A 21,936-nucleotide genomic window follows, 5' to 3' on the forward strand; every position below is an offset into this window, starting at 1 on the left:
TGTGAAGGTCTCCGCTGTTCATGAAGTAAACATCAGATGAAAAGCACATTTTAATTCATCATGCGTAGAGACTGAATTGTCCTGTACATTACTTCAAGACGTGCAGCAGTCATTCATCAAACATGTTAAAGCATTATGAATGCAGTTTTAAAACATCCTCAGGGTTTATGCTACATTTGAAGTGTTTTACTAGATGAACATGACATCAGCATGATCAGCCCATGATGATCCAATGATCAGAGGAAAATTATGAAGCACTGTCAATAAAAGCACCATAGATACAGTCCATTGCATTGTTGTTGTTTTTTTTTTTACGTTCAAATGAATTTGAACATGTCTGCACATGAAACATGTTAGACAGTACTCATTATATCTACTGTAGCAAAGACAGTGGGCTCAGTTTTCACCGCAGACCGGGTAGACACAGATAATTGAACCAGTGTGGTCCGATATGTACCAAACCAAATCAACCAACATTTAAATGATGACCTCCATTTCCAAACACCCAAACCTCATTATTAAAAGCATGGCGGGTAATAGAATGAGGCATGATTCAGGAAATGAATTGCTCGTTTTTCCACTTCAATTTTATTGACAGATAGTTCAGAAAGATTTGACAGCTCTGAAATAGAACAGGTATTCAGGAATCTGCAGGAAATCATCTGGATGTCTGAGTGAAGGAGAGAGCTGTCAATCATCCGCTGTCCAGCCTGAATGAGATCAGTCTCAGGCTGATTCATGTCGCTCACACACCACAAGGAGCAAAACAAAACATGTGGACTGGACCTGTGATTAAGTTTTTTTTACAGTAACTTTAACCTACATTTGGAAAAATAATAATTATAAAAAAGAAATATATTTTCCAAAATTCAACTTTAGAAACTCTGATTGCATTTTAAAAAATGTATACATTTGTGGTGCCAGTAAATGAAATTTATCTCCCTGGCTGGACGAATGTCAGCCAGTCCCTGCTCTCTGTCTTTGTCTGTATGTGAAGTAAAAGACGCATAAGGTGAATCATATTTCTGTACACTGACACACAGGAAACGTCTTCAAACTTCATCACGGCCACTTGATACATTTGTCACTGTGCTGTTTCATTAAGCGACATATTCAATTCATTTGCTCTCGCTGCACATCACTCTTTGTAAACCTCATTTGATAAATCTGACACTGCCAACAGATGCACACACGCACACACACACACACACGCACGTACGCACGCACGCACGCACACACACACACACACACACACACACACACACACACTCTTCAACCAGCCCGGGGACGGTAAAGATGACATGTGACAGTTGGTGGATGATTTGTGTGCATGCAGACCCCAAATGAAAATGAATAGGATGTCAGGGAGCACAGAGGGCAGACAGTGGAGAGGGGAGGGGGGGTGATGGGAGCTGGAGAGCCTGTCTGCGGTAACCAAATGCCCGAAAGAGGGCACGGGAAAGGGACAGAATGTATTTTTGTTTTACCTTTTATTAACTAATTATATTTACATGTAAATGTGTGCATGTAGGTTTTGAAGAGGTCGTGAACAAACCACAGTATGGAGAGGAAACATCTCTGTGAGTGATGCAGGCTTAGACGACTAACGACTAACACTGTTAGTGAAAGTGAAGAAAAGATGGTGGCTTTGGCTGAATATTAAAAAAGTCAGATCTGTTCAATGAAAATATTTCCATGTTAATCTTCATATTGCATCACAATCATAATCTAAGTGGCATCACATTTCTTTCAAAATGATTTTACCTCGACATAAATGAGTTGCATAATACTGTAAACTTTCCCAGCATTCCCAGTCTGTACCCAGAGAGTTCAGATTTTTGTCACTTCCTTTCAGCAACATCTCAAAAAATGAAATCTGGGCCAGCTACTATTTTTCATGCAGATCTGATTCATTTAAAGTTTTTTGCAGACTTGTGTTCAGTTTTCAGAGCTGGGACTTTCTTCTGTTTGTGGAGGGAGAACAACAAATCCAAAGAGGATATTCAGTAAGTAAAAGATGCTCCAAATGTAGGTTATGGCATGAATGAGCTCAACAAGTTACTCTAATACTGAAATTTGATTTATAAAAAGGTAATTAAAGGAGGTTTGATTGAAGGTGGACATAAAATGAAATGAAGGTGAACCACCAATGAGAGCAAGAGTTTTAATTGGCAATCAGAGAACAGAGTAATTTAGTGGACAGTTTTTGTAAGTGATGATCGATTTTTTATCTCAATTTATTACTCTTATAATCACTTTGCATGATTTGTGTCTTTGTGTCAGTGATTTTATTTATCTGATGGATCTTTATTTCATTTTTATGAAGCTCTTGGAGCTGCATGTATAAAAAGGTGCTTGATAAATATTTTTATTCTTATTCTTATAATCTAATCTCTTTCGGTGACTTTTCCAGTGAAAGCCTCTGGAAAGGATGGATTTTGATAAAAAGGCAGCAGAGCAGATGAATGGAGGTCAGTGATGACATCATGGCTTCAGATTCTCAAGGTGTTTTGGAAGCTGAGACCAGAACAATCAGTGCATCTAAAAGCTAAGAGCCTCAGAGGGCGTTGGTTCAGAGAAAAACAACCAGTCTGAGTGTAAAGGCAGAAGTGGGCAGATGAAAGTTCCTGGAACATGGCCAGAGAAATGAATTTGAAACCTTTCATGGCAAACACTCAGATATTTGATGTCATCTTGTGCCTCCTCTAACTCAATTGTGTGCGACTTGATAAGAAGCCTGCACGGACAGAGAACATTTGGTGACTCTGAGACACACAGCAACATCTTTACAGTGCACTGAGCAGAAACCTTCTGCCCATCAACATGTACTGCATATATTCAAATCTAACCATTACAGCATGGAATGTTTCTGTGTCTGTGTGTGATGCTCTTTCCTGTGCTCAGTCATTTACCTTACTAAACTGTAAAAATACAATATATAAAGTTATCCTGAGTATGTCTCTGAAATATTTTTGCAGTTTTAGTGATAAAAATATTTTTTAGATTTGGATAAACTGAGGCTGTGTGTGGACACAATGGGCCTTAGAGCTAAATGCTAACGTCTGCACACTAACATGCTCACAATGACGATCCTAACAGTGTTTAACAGGTTTAATATTTATCATTTCACAGTTTACTTTTGCTTATTAGCAATTATTAACATAAAGCACAGCTGAGGCTGATGGGAACGTCATCAGTTTTAGAGATATGTTTCCCAATTCATAAAAAATATATACTTAACATATTTTATGTTTAACATATTTGATATACTGTATTTACACATTGTATCCGAAATCCTATTATACTACAGTTTACATAATAAAATACATTTCTGTTTTATATTCAGGATTATTGACTTTTGTGTTTATTGTTGTACACTAAAATCCATACATCCATTTTTAATAACTTTTTATCCTCACCAGGCTTAAAGTATCAGACCTATTAGAATTTGAGCCTGACGGTGGTTGGCTGAATGTTGGCACCAAATTTTGTGCACATTCATCATTTGCTGTGCTCTTACAGTCTGTATCAAAGTCTGCTGCCAGAGTGACCGTAAGAGTATTTAAATAAAGAAAGCGTGGAAGATGCACCGGATGACTGATGGATGGGTTAAGATGAAATGGATGATCTTAGCTATAACCCTGGAAGGTTTGGAGAATACAGCGTGGTATCCTGGAGAACAGGTCGTGTGTGTCATTTAAAGGACTTGTTATATTTTGAGCTGCATTATGTGAATTTCTCATCAGGATGCAGGTAGTAGCATGCAGGCTCAATGTGCAGCAAGTAAAACCATAGTGTGAGTTATTGCTGATTAATTAAGCACATATCATTCCTACTTGAGGCACTGTGACTTCACTTAATGACCAATTAGCCCAGACCTGATCACGCTGGCTCTGCATGCTGTCTGTTGTTGCGAGCTGTCTAAAGATGACCCCGTCTGTCTAATTGGTGGCGCCTGTTCTGCTCGAATAACCCTGAGGGTGAAATATGAAATGATGAAACTGGATCAGTGCTCATTTCTCACACATAATGCATTACTCAACAGATTCCCCTGTCATGCTGTCACTCTCACAGAAACACTTTGTCTTACTGTGTTTACATTAAAGCTTTCTCTCCTGTCTCTCTTTTACTCGTCGCAGTGATAATGTTCAACACAACAGTGTCAGTGTGGCACCCAGACACGATTCCACAATAAACTACACAATTCTTCACAAAGGAAGCAGTGCTGGGTACTGCTAGACTTTCACTAATGAATTATATTCTAAAGAGTTCAGCTAGGTGCATGTCTTTGAGGACTTGGACTACACTGATGTCTGAAATTAAACAACTTTTCACATGATTTCATGGTCAAATTACAACAACAATACATATAACAATACTAAATAAATCATTGCATTGAATTCCCTGGATTTTTTCTGACTACCTCTGACTACCATTTGCAAAACAAACACTGAAAGCACGAGCGTCCTTGTTTTTTGATTTATTTATTGATGCACCAAAGAATATTAAAGACAAAATCATGAATGAACGTTTTTTTAAGCTTTATAATTAATTATTGATTTTGCGTGTATAAATGTGATTCAAATGACATACACAAAACTACATACATCCACACAGCTTTTCAAGCTTTTTATACAGACTTCCAGTAGCACCATCAGACCCTGAATGTGAAATGAAACATAAATAAAAATGACTTCAGAGCTTTAGACCACACAAAGTAAATCTGAAGACCTATTTTTATTATTATTTTTGTCCATTCAGAATAAAAAAATGTGTACAAAACAGTACAAAAGCCAGCACAATACACTTGGAGTATATCCGAAGTCTATGTAGATGTGATATCATCCATGTGTTTAATTGGAGGGGTCTATTTCTCGTCGCTGGTCCCCGGGGAGCGGGGTGGTGGTGGGGGTGGAGCAGCACCTGCCGCCTCCGTGCTTCTCTTCAGGCAGCAAAGCGCCCACAACAAAAGAGACGCGCGCCGCCGCTCCATCTGACAACGGAGCTGCTGCGTCAAGTTCCCCGGGGAGAGGGGAAAAGTGACCGGAAGTTATTTGATTTTGCTTTCAAAATAAAATGTTTTTTGTTTTACGCCCCGTATCATAATACTTGTTTGGCTTACTGCAAAGAGGCTCCATTTGACCAACTATTGCTCCTTTAGTAACAACACTGGAAAAAACACATGTGATGTCCTGTCAGGTATAATGCTTTTCATCAGTTGCACAAAAGTCATTTTAATTCCTTTGCCTTGTCTAAAGTTACTCATTAAAATGAATGAATATTTTGCACACTCCATTACTTATGAAACGTGCGCATGACCCCACATGTATTTGACTCCCTGAATATTCAGAGTCAGATGGGTCACTCTGGTGAACGTTGTGACGGAAACCTGTTCCTGTTTACAAAGTCTCTGTCATTAGTGCACTGGAGGAGATTTTGTCTTAATTTGAATGCAACAATGCCTCAATAAATTTGAAATGAAAACATTCAGCAGCGTCTTGCTATGAATATACATAACATACATGATGATCACAGCACTTTTCCCAGCCTTTATGAATCACCAACAGTGTACTGGAATGTACCACTCACATATAAGATCTGTGGACCTACTGTAGAGCAGTAATTGAGCCATGTGTTTGTGGCTCTAGTAAATTGGTAAGTTATTGTTATCTTTATTGACCAATGGGTCCTGTATGCATACTGCATGCGTTGTCCTCTATGTTCCCTCCTAGCCAGCATCAATGGGTAACTCTAAAGAAACTGACTTTCTGTGTGCTGGAGCAGGCCTTAAAGGCTGTGGTAACTGTCAGTACGCCTTGCTCTTTTACAAGTTTGTGTTTCAGGACTTGAAGACAGTTTAAGATACAAATTAAAGTAAAAAAATAAATCAATAAAAATAAAATCCAGACTGTGTCAGAATATGTCAGAACAGTCGGATCAGGGTAACCAGGGTTATCCATGTTTGGTCACAGCCAGTGCGCCACCAGGAATTTTGGGCCCCATGACAGAAAAAAACAAATTGGGCTCCCTAATTTTATATTGGTGTTTACCTATTTTTTGGGGCCCCTGTCAGTCGTGGGCCCTTTATATAACTTTTCCCCCTTATACGGCTCCCCTGGTCACAGCTCTCACTGATAGATGCCTGATGGGGTTGGTCTGCTCTCATCTTTCTGCTATCTGGTGCTGTTGTTTTTCAGAGCAAGCTGCTGCTGGAAACAGGCCTGATAATAAGAACAGTGCCGCTTCTCTTCAGTTGTCTAAAATCATCACGGAGAGTTTTACTGTGTAATATGGATACCGGAAGCCGTTTGTCGGTATTTTCGCAGACTTGACAGTGGCGCTGAGAGGAGAGCAGAAGGTGATGGAAAGAAAGCAGGGATGCGGAGGAGAGGGAGGAGAGGGAGAACACAGAGAGAGGAGGGGGGGGGAGAGAGAGAGACAGAGAGAGAGAGAGAGAGAGACAGACAGAGAGAGAGAGACAGAGAGAGAGAGAGAGAGAGAGAGAGAGAGAGAGAGAGAGAGACAGAGAGAGAGAGAGAGAGAGAGACAGAGAGAGAGAGAGAGAGAGAGAGACAGAGAGAGAGACAGAGAGAGAGAGAGACAGAGAGACAGAGAGAGACAGAGAGAGAGAGACAGAGAGAGAGAGAGGGGCTGGCTCGTCCTTGAATGCGGCTCGACTAAAATTTCATATCGTAGAGGAGGAGGAGAGCGGGCAGGCTATCCGGAGGAGGAAGGAAGAGAGAGGAGTAACAAAGCTCCGTGAATCCGGCCGCTTCTATCATCTCGAACACGGCGTTGATTTCACCGACGTACCGAGCAGCATCACCCCGCCTCCTGCGCATCACCCGCGGCTCCGCGTCGTTGCTGCTGCCCGGTGAGAAGACTACCGCATCACAGCGAGGTAAACAAACCCGCAGCTCTCCCCGAGCACCTGAACGTGATCCCCGTCTCATTATCTACAGCTGCCCGCGGTGTTTCAGCGCGGTGAACGCTGAAAACATAACGGCAGACAGGTTTATGTGAAGCATTATCCCGGATATTAATACATGTTGAGACGCAGTAACGTGAGTGTGGCTCGGACATACTCAGAGTACCGACAGCTAACGTTACAAACCGTGTACGGTGCTGACCGTTCCACCAAACTTCACGGTGAATTGGGTCATTTAACCCCGTTACAGTGGACTTAGGAGCTCTGGTGTACCAGCCTGTCGTTTAATAAGCATTTCATTTCTTCGTGTGTGTGTGCACTGAATGAGCTGACATTATATGGAGTGCTGTCAGTGTTTGTGTGTGTGTGTGTGTGTGTGTGTGTGTGTATTCTGATAGTCGGGGCTAATTCGCCTTTTCTCACCAGCCCTCTGTGACAGAGCTGCATGCTGGGAGCGTGTGTTGCAGCCAGTGGAGGCTCAGCGGGTGGTGGTGGTGGTGGTGGTTCAGGTTTATCATTAAGGTTTGTGCTGCTCAGGCTGAACCAATTTGGGCCAAGAGATGGGGCCCCATGGGGTCCCGCAGGGAGGTGTAGAGGTCCTGGACCCAAAGAATGAATTCACTATAATTCAATTCAATATCGAGGCTGAGAATCAGAGGATGAGTCATTACTAGGTCTGTTACTATTTTTCCAATGTCATTCTGAATACATATCTATTATTCTCTGTGTGCTGAGGGCAGCTATATTCAGTGCAATCATCATGGATTGCATGACCACTTCAGGGTCCTGGTCTGTAATGAGTCTGCCTGGAGTTATCAGAGATGAGCAGGTCTGTGTTAAAGACTCATCAGGTCATCACGTCTTGTTCAGTGATCACATAGGTCGCTGTTAACGCTGTGCACTGTACTTACAGTACACTCAACTACACACCTCTATGCTGTGATGATATAATAACAGTGACATAATACTCGTTATATACATATTTACAGCCTGCTGACTCTGTCTTCATGAAAACTCTTTCAGTGACACATTTTAAGATTTAATGTCAGGTTATCTTTCTTGTATTTGAATCAGATCAGCGTGATCGATGAATAACATTTATTATTAGGTTTGCCTACTCACTCACAGATGGCTTACTGTGCTGACGTTGTAAATGGAAGGTGATACTCTGGCCTGAACTCTTCTGATATCTTCCCACAGAGGAACCTGAGCCGGCCAGTAGTGAGTATCGCAGCCTTTAAAGCTGAAATGTGTAACTGTGGCTCTGTGCTGCAGACAGAGGTCTACAGCGCTGCTCGCAGGCGGTGAAGCCTGAAGCTGCTATGTGTTCTTTGAATCAGTCAGGCTTCAAATGGTGTTTGCAAGAACCCAGGATCAACATGCATGTAGAATATGTAGATGCTGCTGCATTTAACTAGTACCAGTGGACTGTTTGCTGAAATAACTGTCACAGGCTGCTCAACAGAAACCATTTACACACTGATTCAGTCACGTTCATGTCCCCTTATTACCCCCCCTCTGTGTACACACAGTTCTCCTGAATTGAATTATTCATAGCAGATTTCAGTGAACAGATAAGTGAGGCATCACAAACTTATCTTGCAGCAGCTGACTTGTCAGAGACTTTGGCAGATCCCAGAGAAAAGAATGAGTGCTTTAAAAAACAAAAGAGTGCATAGAGAGGTGTGATGAGCTCTGAGTGTGATTGCTGACACTAATACTGTCACATGATATACTGTAGGGTACAATCATAACGCTGCAGAAAAATCAAAGAAGATCACCAGCAGTGTTTGTAACGTAGCGGGTTATCTGCTCTACTTGTAGTTGATTGTCATTGTAAAGTAATGAAATGAGCTGCGTCAGTGAGCATGCACTAAAGATAGATGGTCACAACACAGAAAGTGACAGGACAGGGTCCAGGTGTATTTCAAGTAAAACATCATCTGAGCAGTCAGGGTCAGTTATGTGTTTAGCCAAGCTTAGCACAAAGCAAGAGGAACTTGAGCTGAGCTTTATACATTATACCACGAACCTGTTGTGTATGACATGTTCACACAACACGTGGCTCTGCACATGTGGAAGTCATAGGGTATGGGAACAGCATCAGCTTCTTATTTGCATGTTTAATGCATTTCCATGTTGAAGTCTACATTTTGCTTTATGACAGACTGGTCCTTGCTGGCTTGTTGGGGGAATGACCCCAGCAGGTGTCTCTGCACATAAAGGCCTTTATTGCCTTCAGATAGTCATCAGGTGTTTATTTGTGTACAGGAGAACAAAATGTATTTTTGTGTTTATAGAGTCATTTCTCCATATGATGTAATTAACTGGTATGGAGAGCGGAGGAGCTAAATCACTTGAAAGAGCACAAAGACACCTGGAATCAGATGTTTAGTGATTTTTGCCGCGCACAGGTTGAAAGCCGCCGTGATTGCCGATCATTGTGTCGGCCCATTGTCTCCAGATTACGGTCAGATTGTATTGTGACCACTGTATTGTATTTCAGACCAGTTGTTGACTGAGATGGATAATGAAAAGTCTATAATAAGCTTGTTATAACGTAATCCAGACATAATGAGACTGTGGCCAGTATTGGATTTCTGCAGTCAACAATAATAATATTGATGTGATATAGATAGTGTAAAAATATGCCTTCATCCATGCACAGAGTGGACTAAAACATGAGTTTATGGTTGTGGGGGACACAAGGAGTGCTCCTGTCTCCAGTCTGTCTTATTGATTTTTTAAACTTCTTATAACAATATTTATTTATTTTAGTTTTTTAATGTCACCACATGGCATTTTGATGAAGATCCTTATTTATATGAATTTATTAAAAGACTTGTGAAGATATATACCCACTGTGGCATTTTACTGTGGAAAAATTGTCAGTGCTCTCTGGTGGACAAACAGTGTAATAGCAGCACAGTGTCTGCAGTATGCCTGTAATAAGCTGGCTCATAATAGTGTCTAAGTCAATGTATCAGTCAGTATAAAATGAATTTCAATTAACTAGTTAGTTGTCTGTTTTTACTTTATTGTCATAGAGGGCGAAATAAAAAAAATCAAAAAAAAATCAGAGAAATCTGAGACTGTCTTAAAGAAATGACTCAAATGAATCACCAACTATTTTGATATGGATGATATCAGCAGCTAACAACTCATCGTCTTAATATACATCATATCTGAGGGCACTGAGCTCTGGAATCTTGATATAAATGCTTTTTATGATTTTGAGATGATGAGGTGATGATCCTGAGACAATGAACAGAAATATAAGTCACCACAGTGTCTGTCAGCTTCTGAAAGAGTGCTATCTGCTTCATCTGTCTTTAGGTCCCTCACCCTTACATCTATACTGTCTGCACTCAGCTGCTATAGACTCCGTCCATGATTCATAAGACATGCTTTGAGCTGGAGTGGAACAGTAAAGCCTTCACTCAAACCTTTCTCACTCAGGGAAGATTCAAGTCAGTGTGCCCGGCCTGCTCAACGGCTCTTTGTTCTCTAATAAGGGGTGAGAAGAGAGAGGTCAATCCCTCCATCTCAAAAAGATATGAGCAACAGGACCCTGCCATGACTGCTGAACCACTGTGCTCCTCCACACTGTCAGATAGATGTGGAGATAAAGAGCCGGCACCAAGAAGAATTCTTTGTTCAGCTCACAGAAAGCAGTGTGTGCATCTGCTGGAACTTGTCAGACTCCACAGCTTGTGCATGTGTAATGTGGTGCAGAACGATCACTTCCTAATACACACCGAGATAAGACATTGTGGGGAAATGAATGGAATTGTGCAGTGTGTGTACTTTCTGTGTTTATGTAGATACATTAGAGTGATTATCATGTTACATGTCATTGGTTGTTGCTGCTATTCTTAGATCCATATTTCAGATTTATATTTATTCTAATCAGTAAATTTAGGTGGGTAGGGCTCAACACTGCATTTCTAAAGTGTAATGAACTGAAAGTATTGTTGCAATTTTTATGTGATACTTTGCAGAATTTAACAGAATGTCTCATTATGATATATGAGGCAAAACTGGAAACTGTCCCGACCCCTGTAGTGAATCTGTTGTGATGTTACCCACAGATTCTTCAAAAATAACAGAACTGAACACGAGTAAATGCACCGATGTGTTGTCTGGTTCTAAACTGTAACAGATTTAAATATCACTAATGCAGCAGATGTTAAACATGTGTTCATTTTAGTGTGCACATTTTATTCTTTATGTTAAAAATGGCTGCCACAGGTAGCAATCAAAGGCCAAGAACTATTTGCAAACCTCTAAAAACGGTTGCCAATGGCCTTGTTGTCGAGCCCCGATCGGCAAGAGACAATGTCAATAATTCAATAAATTCTGTTTTCAGGAGCTAAAGGACAATCAGCTCAGCTCCGTTCAGAGTTCAGTTGAGTAAATCCAAAAGGTTAGCTCTGTCTTATCACAAAACAACCTTTAAATAACCTATTTAAAACCTCACAGTGAGCATGGGGGGTGCATTATTGTAAGATACTCATCTGTGTCTTCTCAGCTTTTAGATTTGATGAATATTTGATTGTCTGATGGCTTGAAAGCTTTATCTCCTGCTTCGTCACTCTGTCTGTCTGTGTCACACACGCACACACACACACAGACACACGCACACACACACACACACCGTCTCTACATACATCTATTGGCCTCTTTCCGTGCCACATTTACCGCCTGTTTGAACTCTTAACATCTGCAGTGACGGGCTGCAGACTGGGCTTCAGCCAGAAACTACAGCCTGCTGGGATACAGAACCCCAAAACAGCCATTAGACAAGATGGAGTGTGGTGTGTGGTCATTCCTCAACTCGCCTCCTTCCTGTCCGACTTTATATAACCCACACACACACACACATACTAACAAACAAACCAAGCGATAACTCACTGGCATAAACTCACACAGTCAGACACAAACAGATGTGAGGATGTCACTGAAATGTATTTTCTTTAACAAAGCATAGAAGCAAAAGTTTGTGTGGCAGGTCATAACAAACCACCAACAGTCCACTTCAATACTCCTTTATCCTGCTCGTACAAAGCATCTTCATCTTTGATAAAAAAAAAGTGTTGTGACTCATTCCAGTGTGAGTTCTGGCAGAATAGAAGAATCTTGTCATTATAGTCACGTCCACAGAAAGGATGAAAAATGTCCTGTTGCTTCACTCACATTCATTGATGACCACTGAGTGACAGTGCACGGGGGTCTCACAGACACACACACAGACTCAGACTGGACTTTAAATACACAAATCAACACTGTCCAGTCAGGGGTCATGCCTATATAATCTACTGCCATCATCATTTGATTGGAGCAGAGTGAGGTCTACAGATGGGAAGCAGCACTTTGTCGTCTTGAAGCATGTGTGTGTGTGTGTGCGTGTGTGCGCGCACAGGCAGTGGGTTTGTTTATTTTTTTGCATATTAAATGTTTTAGTTTGGAATAGTAAATGGACTCTGTTGTGTCGCTGTGTGTGTGTGTGTGTGTGTGTGTGTGTGTGTGTGTTGAGGACGACTTGCTGGAAGACGTCTGGTGTCTGTGCAGGGTTGGGGCTGTAGATAGAAGCCTTCCAACAGCCCGAGTCCAAATGAAAAGTCAGTGAAGCACTGTGTAGGAGAACATGCTGCAGACTGCTAATGACAGGACAGCACAGAGGAGCTCTCACACTGATAATGTTAGGTACTGTAAGCTGACGCTGCATAGACAAACCACTGAGAGTACACGGCTAGATTTACAAGTGCTGATATTAGTGTGCTGTACCGTGCTGCTCACCATACACTCACTGCAGGTTAAACATACTGTCAGTGTTCTCAGCTAATCTGTGACTGTTGTGGAATTCTTGATGCTCACAAAAGAAGTGACAACTTTGACTTGACTGATCAAACACGGGTACATTCTGTGTTAACAAGTGTCATTGACCCTTCCATCTTCCAGCCCTGATCCTGTCTTGATAACCTTACCCTGTTTGGAACATTTTACAACACTTACACAGTTAGATGAGAAAGCAGAAAACTCTGTGGAAGAAGCTAAGTGAGTAACATGTATTAATGGAGAGGGAGAGAAGAAGAGAAGAGCTCAGTGCATCCAGGCCTAGAGCAGCATCACTAGAAAGGTGGTTCAGGACTCACCTGAGCCAGCACTAACTATAAGCTCTATGGAAAAGGAAACATCTTAAGCCGACTCTTGAATGTGTAGTGCGTGCCTCCAGAACCAGAACCAGAACCAGGAGCTGGCTATATTTGGCTGGATATATCAGAACTTTTGTATTATCAAAATATGCTAATACTATGAGCACAAGGGTTATACATACATGAAACTGATCAAGTCCTCCTGATTCAATGAGTTCAGACTTGTTAAACGACTGATACACCTAGACAGGACCAAGCCATCAGATAGTCAGGAATCAAGAAGCAGTCTGCTGATTGGTTAGAAAAGCTGTATTAAGTGGGACATCTGAAGGACATGAGCAAAATTTTTCCTATCAAAGTTGTGAGAGAAGAGAGTAATGTTGTCATGTTGGATTACATTTTGTATTCATAAATCTGCTCACATATGCTGACTGCATATTTAGATATTTGGGTGCTTGTGTCCCTGTAATGAGGACTTCAGTATTAAAGGTTTAAGCTGAATGTGACGTGGAAAGTGGATGTGAACATATGTTTATAATAACCATACGCGGCTGAGAAACCTGGGGGAGGTGGAAGCATGTTCCTGACTTATACTGACTTATACTTATGGAAATGTAAACACATAATCCCACTCGCTTTGCTAACACCTAATTTCACATTGTGAAACGAGGAGTGATCTGCCTTCAGAACTGTGTGCCTCTATATTTTGCAAATATTGAGGGATTTTCAGAAAACCTCAAATGATGTGGCCGAGCAATTCTGTATGCACAAAACATCCTGAGGCTAAATATAGCTCCTAACTGGCCGAGTGAGGAGAAACTTTAATAATAAGGGCTGTGTTAACTTTAAAACTGTATAATCTGCTTATGAAATATCTAATATCAAACCAAACAAAAGATGAAGAAACTTTTCATACATTTAATTCACTTAAATCTGCTTTTGATTGGTTAGTTTCAGGTATTTTAAGTGAAGTATTACATAGGACGTTTTACAGTTAAAACTTGATAAACTGATAGTGACTCTGTTTTTAAATCAGCTCGTACAAATCTTTTCATATATCTGTGATGAGCTGAAATCATCTGATAGTGTCGATACTGTCCAGACTGTTGTATCAGTCCAGTTTGATTACAGAGTTAAAGATAAGCTAAGAAGAAGTAGAAGATGAGAGAAATACAAATGAGTCATATTTCACATTTTCTGCTCGCATAACAAAAGAAGTCTTTATTAATCGTTGAAATTTACTGTAAATTCAAGGTTATCATGTATTCACTGAAATCAATGCATTCTCTGACTGCAGTGTAAAAATCCTGACACATGAAAATCTGCTCTTGTGTCTCAGTTTACCACTGAGTAAGTGTAATGTGAGTGTAGGTATGGAACGAGTTCAGTCCTTCACTGTCCGTTTTGCTCCTTTTCAGTCTTTTCACTGAAGTAACAGCAGCTTGTCAGCACACAGTCAGAGTCTGTCTCACACATGACAGACATGTGATGCTTTGTTTTTGGGAGAAAACACTGTATGTCTCTTTCACAGGCAGTTCACAGTTGTTTATTGATTTTTTAGGACTTTGTATCTGTTTTTCATCATGCAGCCTATCTTTTATTTCCTTTGCTGTTAATCAAAGCAACATTTCCTCTGACTCTTTCTTGGCTTTACATCAGCCAGCTGAACTACATACTATTTTATATATTCTATTGGCATAATAGTATCTGCTCTATGAAGCACTATTTTCTCAGCAGTTTTACTTAGCAGAATGTAATGACATTGATGTGACAGGCTTGGGTGGCTCAGCTTCCTCCAGTGGCACATTTGACCACAAACCTGACAAAAGCCTCAGTATTTATTGAGAGTGGCCTGAACTGTGTCAGCCAGCCTGACTCTGAAACAGCACAGCTCTGGAAGTTGGCACCAAATACGGGGTCGTTATTGATTACGTTTTTATAAGCATCATGTTACAGTTGAATGATTTGAGAAGAAATATCAAATTGCGGTTATTTTGAACAACATTGCAGTGAAATCTCCGACTTTGAGCCTTTAAGACATGCTGTGTTCAGAATAACACATGAATGTTTCTGTTGAGAGGAATACTATATATAATAATATATGTAAAAATGTACAGTGCTGCTCTCACATTTGTTTTGTTTTTTCCAACTATGCAGGCAAGGAGAAGTCACAAGTTTATTCGAATTAAGCATGACATTCAAAAGTGTTATGTTTATTAATAACAGTGACATTGTTTTTATCAGTCTATGGTCTCTAATGCTTACCTTAATAATTAGATAGATCTTAAGCTTCATCAGCTTTACAGACTGTCAAACTGCCTCACAGCCCTGAATCAGGTCCTGCTGTGGAGCTTTGAAGCTTCTAAACTCAAGATGATGATATGAAGCACTTCAAACATTCAGCAGCTGTAGATCAGAAATGTCAACTGTCAAGGTAGATGCAAACTCTCCGTCACTGCCTAGGAGGAGAGGAGAGGAGAGGAGAGGAGAGGAGAGGAGAGGGGAGGAGAGGTAATTACACGTAACGACGTTCCTCCAGAAGTCTAAAGAAGTCGCCTCTCACCACTGAACATTTGACTCTTTGTTAAATTCACACACCTTTGTGCTGTGAGAAAGAGCTGCTGTGTGCTTGTTACACACACACACACACACACACACACAAATTTGCATGCATTTATAAGCAGGTTACTGTTTTCCCGTAGATACCTTTCTCGTGATGTTTGTATTTCCCACACAGGGGAACCTCATTCATTTGAACACTTTCATGACTTAAATTAACACACACGCACGCACGCACACACAGAATTACTGTCTCACTGAGCGCCAATACTGTCTGACCTGAAACCTTTAATAACTCCACTTTATGTAAATATAGCCGCCTACACTCTGGGAGCCAGCCAGTGAGCCACACAGGCTCTGAGCTAGATTGAAGCAAAACAGCACAGCAAAGAGTGTGTGGAAGTCTTCAGTGATGTCCGTCACACATCCACACAGCAGATAGATGAACATTAACCCGCAGCCACCGCACTCTGTTTTTTAGGGTGGCATTTGACTGGATCTGGTTTATTGCTTGAATCGTTCCATGATACACATGATACTGCATGAACTCTAGAGTTTACTTTGTGCTACTTTATTTTATTCTCAAAGCTGAGGGGGAAATTCGACATGATTTTAGGCCGTTGTTTTGTTAACATATCCACAGTCTGGACTGATTATTCATCTATTTTTGTAAAACAGAGCAAAGAGCACAGACATGTACGTCATGCTTGGATGATCTCACTGGGTTTAGGATCAGAGTTGTTGTGACAGTCTAATAAGTGCCTCATACATGAGCGTAACCCAGCTCTCACCTTTCTGTCCCCGCCTGTCTTCTTCTTGCTCCATCTCTCTTGGTACCGGTTGTGTGCAGTGTGACAGATGAGCAGGGACAACATTACCAGGACTGGGTTCTCCACAGGGACTCCGACGGCGCCGATGCCTGACTCCAGAGGTTACGGTGTCTGGGTCGGGGTCTCAGGAGAGCCTCTGTGCCTCCAGATGGAAAGGGTGCATCAGGGAACTTATCTATTTTAGTGCTGGCTGCTTCTCTACTGGGTGATGCTGGCACAGAGATAAGTAGGCTCATCACTGGCAGTATTGCAGATAAGTAGTTGAGAAAATCCAATTTGGGACTGTGAATTATAGGTCCTGTGTCTGAATATTGTACAGTATCAATGGAATACTAATAGGACTTTAAAATGATTGCACACTGTTCATCGCTTTTGGTGCAACAATAACCTAGGAGTGTGAGGATGAACTGAGATACAGCTACACTCTACAGAAAACAATAAAATATGTATATCTCAAAATGAAGAAAGTGTCATGGATGCTGACGGTCATCTCGAGCATCAGCAGCTTCTATCTTATTACTAACAATAAACAAAGTACTCAGTACAACCAACAAACAGGAAAACACAAGTGAAGTCTCTTCATCTGATTGACAAGCTTAGTAATTCTCTGACTGTCAGCTTTCATTACGTCCTGATTGTGGCTCTAATTAGTTTGAGGATGAATTAGAGAATGATCTGATTCTGTTGAATGGACAAACTGTGAAACACACATTTCTTTGGCTTGTTTCCAGGTGTTGCTAAAAGCTAATCGAGCATCTCTGTCTGGACGGACTGGACCTCTCTCTCTGGTGAGTAGACATTCTCTTTTGGTTTAAAATACCATCATTGCTAGTTGAGGTATGATGCATTAACACTGGTGCGTCAGTGGAGGGAGATTTAGCTGTTGGTGATGGGCCTAATTATGACTGTGTGGGTTCATTTCTATATAAACGTTCTGCGCTTCAACTCAGAGTTAGAGGGAATATACTCTGTCCTGTTTTTGTTTCTTCCTGTGTAGTCTGAATGTTTGCCTCACTGCTGCTGAATGTTTCATCACTCGTTCTTTTTGTTTAGTTCTGTTTAGTTCCTCTGTGTACTGCATTGTATACAGATAGATGTCTCTGCCAAGTGGTTTTGTTCACGAGATTGTGCCTGTATAGCAATGTAGAAAATACCATATTCAGATAAATGACACTGATCTACGAACTGAGATGATAAAACCCAGTTTGCATCATTTCAGTGAAGAAATCCTGGCCAGAGTGTCCATACCCAGAGTGTCACTGCCTATAATGACTTGTGGTGAGGCAGTAGACGTACTGTGATCGCCAAGGTTATTCCTGATTTAGTACATCATCTAAAGGAAAGACACACACCACCACATGCTACTCTTAACACTCCCCTAAAAAAGCATCAAACAGACGGGATTAGATTCAATATGGGTAAATGTTAAATGTAAAATACATGCTGTACCAAATCAGTCCTAAAGACTTTATATTCAATCAGTATATTTGAAGACTATTTGTTAAATTAGATTTCCTAATTTAGAGCCGACCCTGAAAAATCGATAAAAATCGAGTCAGCTCACATTTTGTCAGTTGAATCTCTGCACTTTTATTTTTCAGCTGCGTCATTGTACACAGAGGAATGCAGGAGCAGCAGGCAGGCTGTAAACTTTACAAGCTGAGTCGCTAAGTGATGCTCTCTAGACTGTGGTACAACCTCCTTTACTGCTGTCAGCAGCCAGATGCTTCATGGTGCGGATGTTGTTACTGAACTATGAGCTCCATGTGTGTTCACATGTGTTCACATTAAAATGTGTCTTAGGAGTTATTGTGGTGCTAAAATGGATAAAAGTAATGAAAAGTCAAATTCTGAACAAATATCCTCCAATTTGGTTGACGGAGTCAGAGTCAGGTTCAGATTTAATATTCTACAAATGTCAGAGCTTCCTAAATCCTGAAGGATGACACTCTATTGTTAAGAAAGCATCATCTTACTGTAATTGTAAGACCCAATGTGTGTCACACTGAGAATTTTAGGTCGCTGTTTGGACCACTCTACTGCTCTGGGACATATGATAAGTAAAAAAAGCCCAGAAGGAGAGAACAAACATTGTGGTCTCTAAAGAACTTCAGTGGCCAAGCTGTCCATGTATGGCCCTGCTGGCTGCACCGCTGACCTTATTCCACCTATCAACCTTCTCTGGCCTGAGGTCAGCTATAAGTCAGACCTGTCTGCAGTCAGGACAGGAAGTGAGGAGACATGGCAATGACTACTGAGAGGCTGCACTTATGTCTAAGGTCAGAAGTCACACATCCGCCGTTTATAGGCCACAACACTTCACATCTGTTAACACACACACACATACACACACACACACACACACACACACTGAGGCTGTGGAGTCTGTCCTTCAATCAGGGAAAAAGTAGAACAACAAGGTTGTGAAGCCGAAAGGAGAATGTGGAGTAGGGTGTGTGCTTGTCTGTGTGTACTGAAGGTTTGTGTGACTCTTGCGTAAAAAATGTCTGGAAATGCTTCATCTGTTATCAAAATTCATTTTATGTAAATCTAATAATCGATTAATTGACTACTTGTCTCAGCTGAAGTCAGGTCCAAAATCTATTGGCTTTAATTGGGTCATGTAAGTAGTTCTGCAGGTCTGTCTGTCTGGAATCTGTCTCAGTTGTGATCATGTGGTGTGTGAGCAGTGAACTTCATCATGCTGCTGCTGCCAGCGTTGATGGTCTCTCTCTACCTGAGTCTGCTCATGATGACCCATTCTGGATTAAATCTAATTATCTTTCTGTCTGCTCAGATTAGGATCTATCCTTGGATGCCTTTTAAATCTCCATTTGAGTCACTTTTTTCCCTTAAAAGTGCAAAATTTGTGAACAGTTTCAGGCAGGTTTTCTCCGGTAGTTCGTTCTAGATCTGGACCACTTATTACCACCAAAACGTACATATTGTCTAGGCTATAGACTCATCTTTACTGACTGGGTGTGACTCTTTATGTGCTGAGGTAAAGAGGACAAAGAACCTGTTTTGGTGAGTATTTGTCAACCTAGATCTGCACTCACGTCATGTCAAGCGACTGTTATTTGAGTGGGTTCTGTGAGTGCTGCTGCGATGGTACTGTGGTCGGCCACTGTGCAAGTGCTCTTCATATGTGTGTGTATCAGTGTTGTAAGCGTGGACAGCACTTCAGTAAATGGTGCTCTGTTTAACACGGCCAGAAGTGGCAAAGGGGACTCATAGACCCACTATTGTTCCCTAATGATCAGACGCACACACACAGATAATAGATGTGTTTCTCTGTGTCCTGATGAAGTCAGCCACAGTATGCATGAAGTCATCCCGCTCTCAGGCACCACAGTCCCCTTGTTAGTGGGCAGGAAACTAATAGCTGGTTCTATGTGCAGCCGACAGCCTGGAGATTTTTCATCTTTCCCCCGGCTGGCTGCCTGGGTACTGGCTCAGGACTCCTTATTATGTTATGTCTGCCTCCAGTTTTATGCAGGTACTTAGTGAACAGTTCAGCATATCTCAGTATGATCGCTACCACCACTCTGTTGCAGTAATCATGTTTTTCTCTGCATGTGGTCAGTCAATTAAAGTGGTGGCAGGTACATGGTGTATGCTGAGGTTTCGCTGTTTAACCTGAAGTGCTAATTTGCTATAACTTGCTTGATCTGCTTATTAATCTAAATTGATATTTTTCACATTTTCTTGTAATTCTCATTGGAGTCAGCTCCCGCCTCGATTATTGCAACTCGCTCTTGGCTGGTCCACCTGCTTGCGCGATCAAACCTTTGCAAATGGTCCAGAATGCCGCGGCGCGACTGGTTTTCAATCAACCTAAAAGGTCACATGTCACCCCACTCTTCAGTGACCTGCACCACAAAGCTCTGACGCTAGCCTACAAAACCATCTCTGGATCTGCCCCTGCCTATCTCAGCGTCTTACTAAAGGCTCACGTCACTCTAAACTCTTCGCTGTGGTCGTCCCCAAATGGTGGAATGACCTACCAACAGCTACTAGAACAGCAACATCCCTTTCTACCTTTACTTGTAAACTTGTAAAAACCTTTCTGTTTCGAGAATGCTTCCCTGCCTAACAAAACTAACAAAACTAACAACTACTCTGTGCTCCTTTACACCTTTCTCAGCTTATGTCCTCCTCTGTAAGTCGCTTTGGCTAAAAGCGTCTGCTAAATGCAATGTAATAGGATCTGAACAGGATACTTTTTTTTTTAGGCGTAGAAGATTGGCGTCTTTTTGATTAACTAGATTCTCCTTGCAGCTTTAAGGGCTTTAGATGTTCATTTTTTTTAAATTACTAATTGTAACATTTGCTTTTGTGGTGCTCACAATCAATTAATTACAGCATAATGATCAAATAATTAAGACTCTGAGCACAGGAAATTAAAACGTGTTGTTCTGAGTCACTGTTTCTCTTTTTCTGTTTTCCTGTCTGCTTCAAACTCGCCTCCCAAAAGGAAGTTGGATCAACTGGTTGATGACTTGTTGTTGAGCTTGGGCAGGTATCCACGTTGACTTCTCTGTGACCTAAAGGAAGAATCTTAACTAGGGATGCACCGAGATGAAAATTATTGGCCGAAACCAAAAACCAAAAATGAGGAAACCAAGGCCGTAAACCGAAACACCGAAAGAAATGATTATGTTAATTATTAGAAGACTAACCTCACAAAAGTCAAGGCATTGCAATTCAAAAAAATAAATCAATTAGTATGTAGTATGAAAGTATGAAAATATTTATTTAGCAAAACAAAACAAAATGTTTAACTTGACCTATAACTGACTGGTCTGCTAAAAGATTTTAAAATTAAATATGTTCTCTCATTAAGAGGATCTTGCAGGATCTCATTGAACATATCAGACAGCGAAGGTGCACGCCCCACAACTGGTGCAGAGAGATGCGTCCTTTTTTCTGCGCTCCGCTCTCCTCCGGTGCATCTCTGAGCGTTTTGTCCACATCCATCGCGGCCTGGATTTCTCGTGCGCGCTGCTTGATTCCCACATCCAAGTAATGATCCTTATAACACGACCAAGTACAGTCGCACTGAAGTGCAGAGGATCTGAATAGATCTCAGTGAAACATGTGTTCACAGACTCCAAGAGTGCACTTTTCATTGTTTTCACTCCGTTCAACCTTGTTGCTTAGAAGACGCTTTAGTGCCGCAATTAACGAAATAATGTCTGCTACGAGATATTGAAATACATCCACACTGCAGACATGTTGACTCCTACCCAGATAACCGTGTGCTGGCTGCACTTCCTGCTTGCGTCATCAGAATTCTTTTTCGGCCGTGTTGTTTCGGTGATGTGGGTCTTTCGACCGAACACCGAAAATGTCCTTTTGGGCCATTTCTGGCCGAAAATTTTCAGTGGCCGAATTTTCTGTGCATCCCTAATTTTAACCCCTTGTCTGTGTAGGCCTGCAGACATTCAAGTGTAACTCTGCA

The 21,936-nt window shown here is 41.2% G+C and overlaps 1 protein-coding gene across 1 annotated transcript in view; it reads left to right on the forward strand.

The window, feature by feature from the left end:
* Positions 1-6,617: 6,617 nt before the first annotated feature.
* Positions 6,618-21,936, forward strand: part of cntn2 (contactin 2) — a 58,379-nt gene continuing 43,060 nt past the window's right edge. Inside the window, exons 1-2 of the mRNA XM_019263554.2 lie at positions 6,618-6,901; positions 17,204-17,260. The gene's annotated coding sequence lies outside the window, so the exon portion shown is untranslated. The remainder of the gene's footprint in view (positions 6,902-17,203; positions 17,261-21,936) is intronic.

The sequence above is a fragment of the Larimichthys crocea genome, chromosome XXI (assembly GCF_000972845.2).
Source record: "Larimichthys crocea isolate SSNF chromosome XXI, L_crocea_2.0, whole genome shotgun sequence".
NCBI classification, from domain to species: Eukaryota; Metazoa; Chordata; class Actinopteri; family Sciaenidae; genus Larimichthys; species Larimichthys crocea.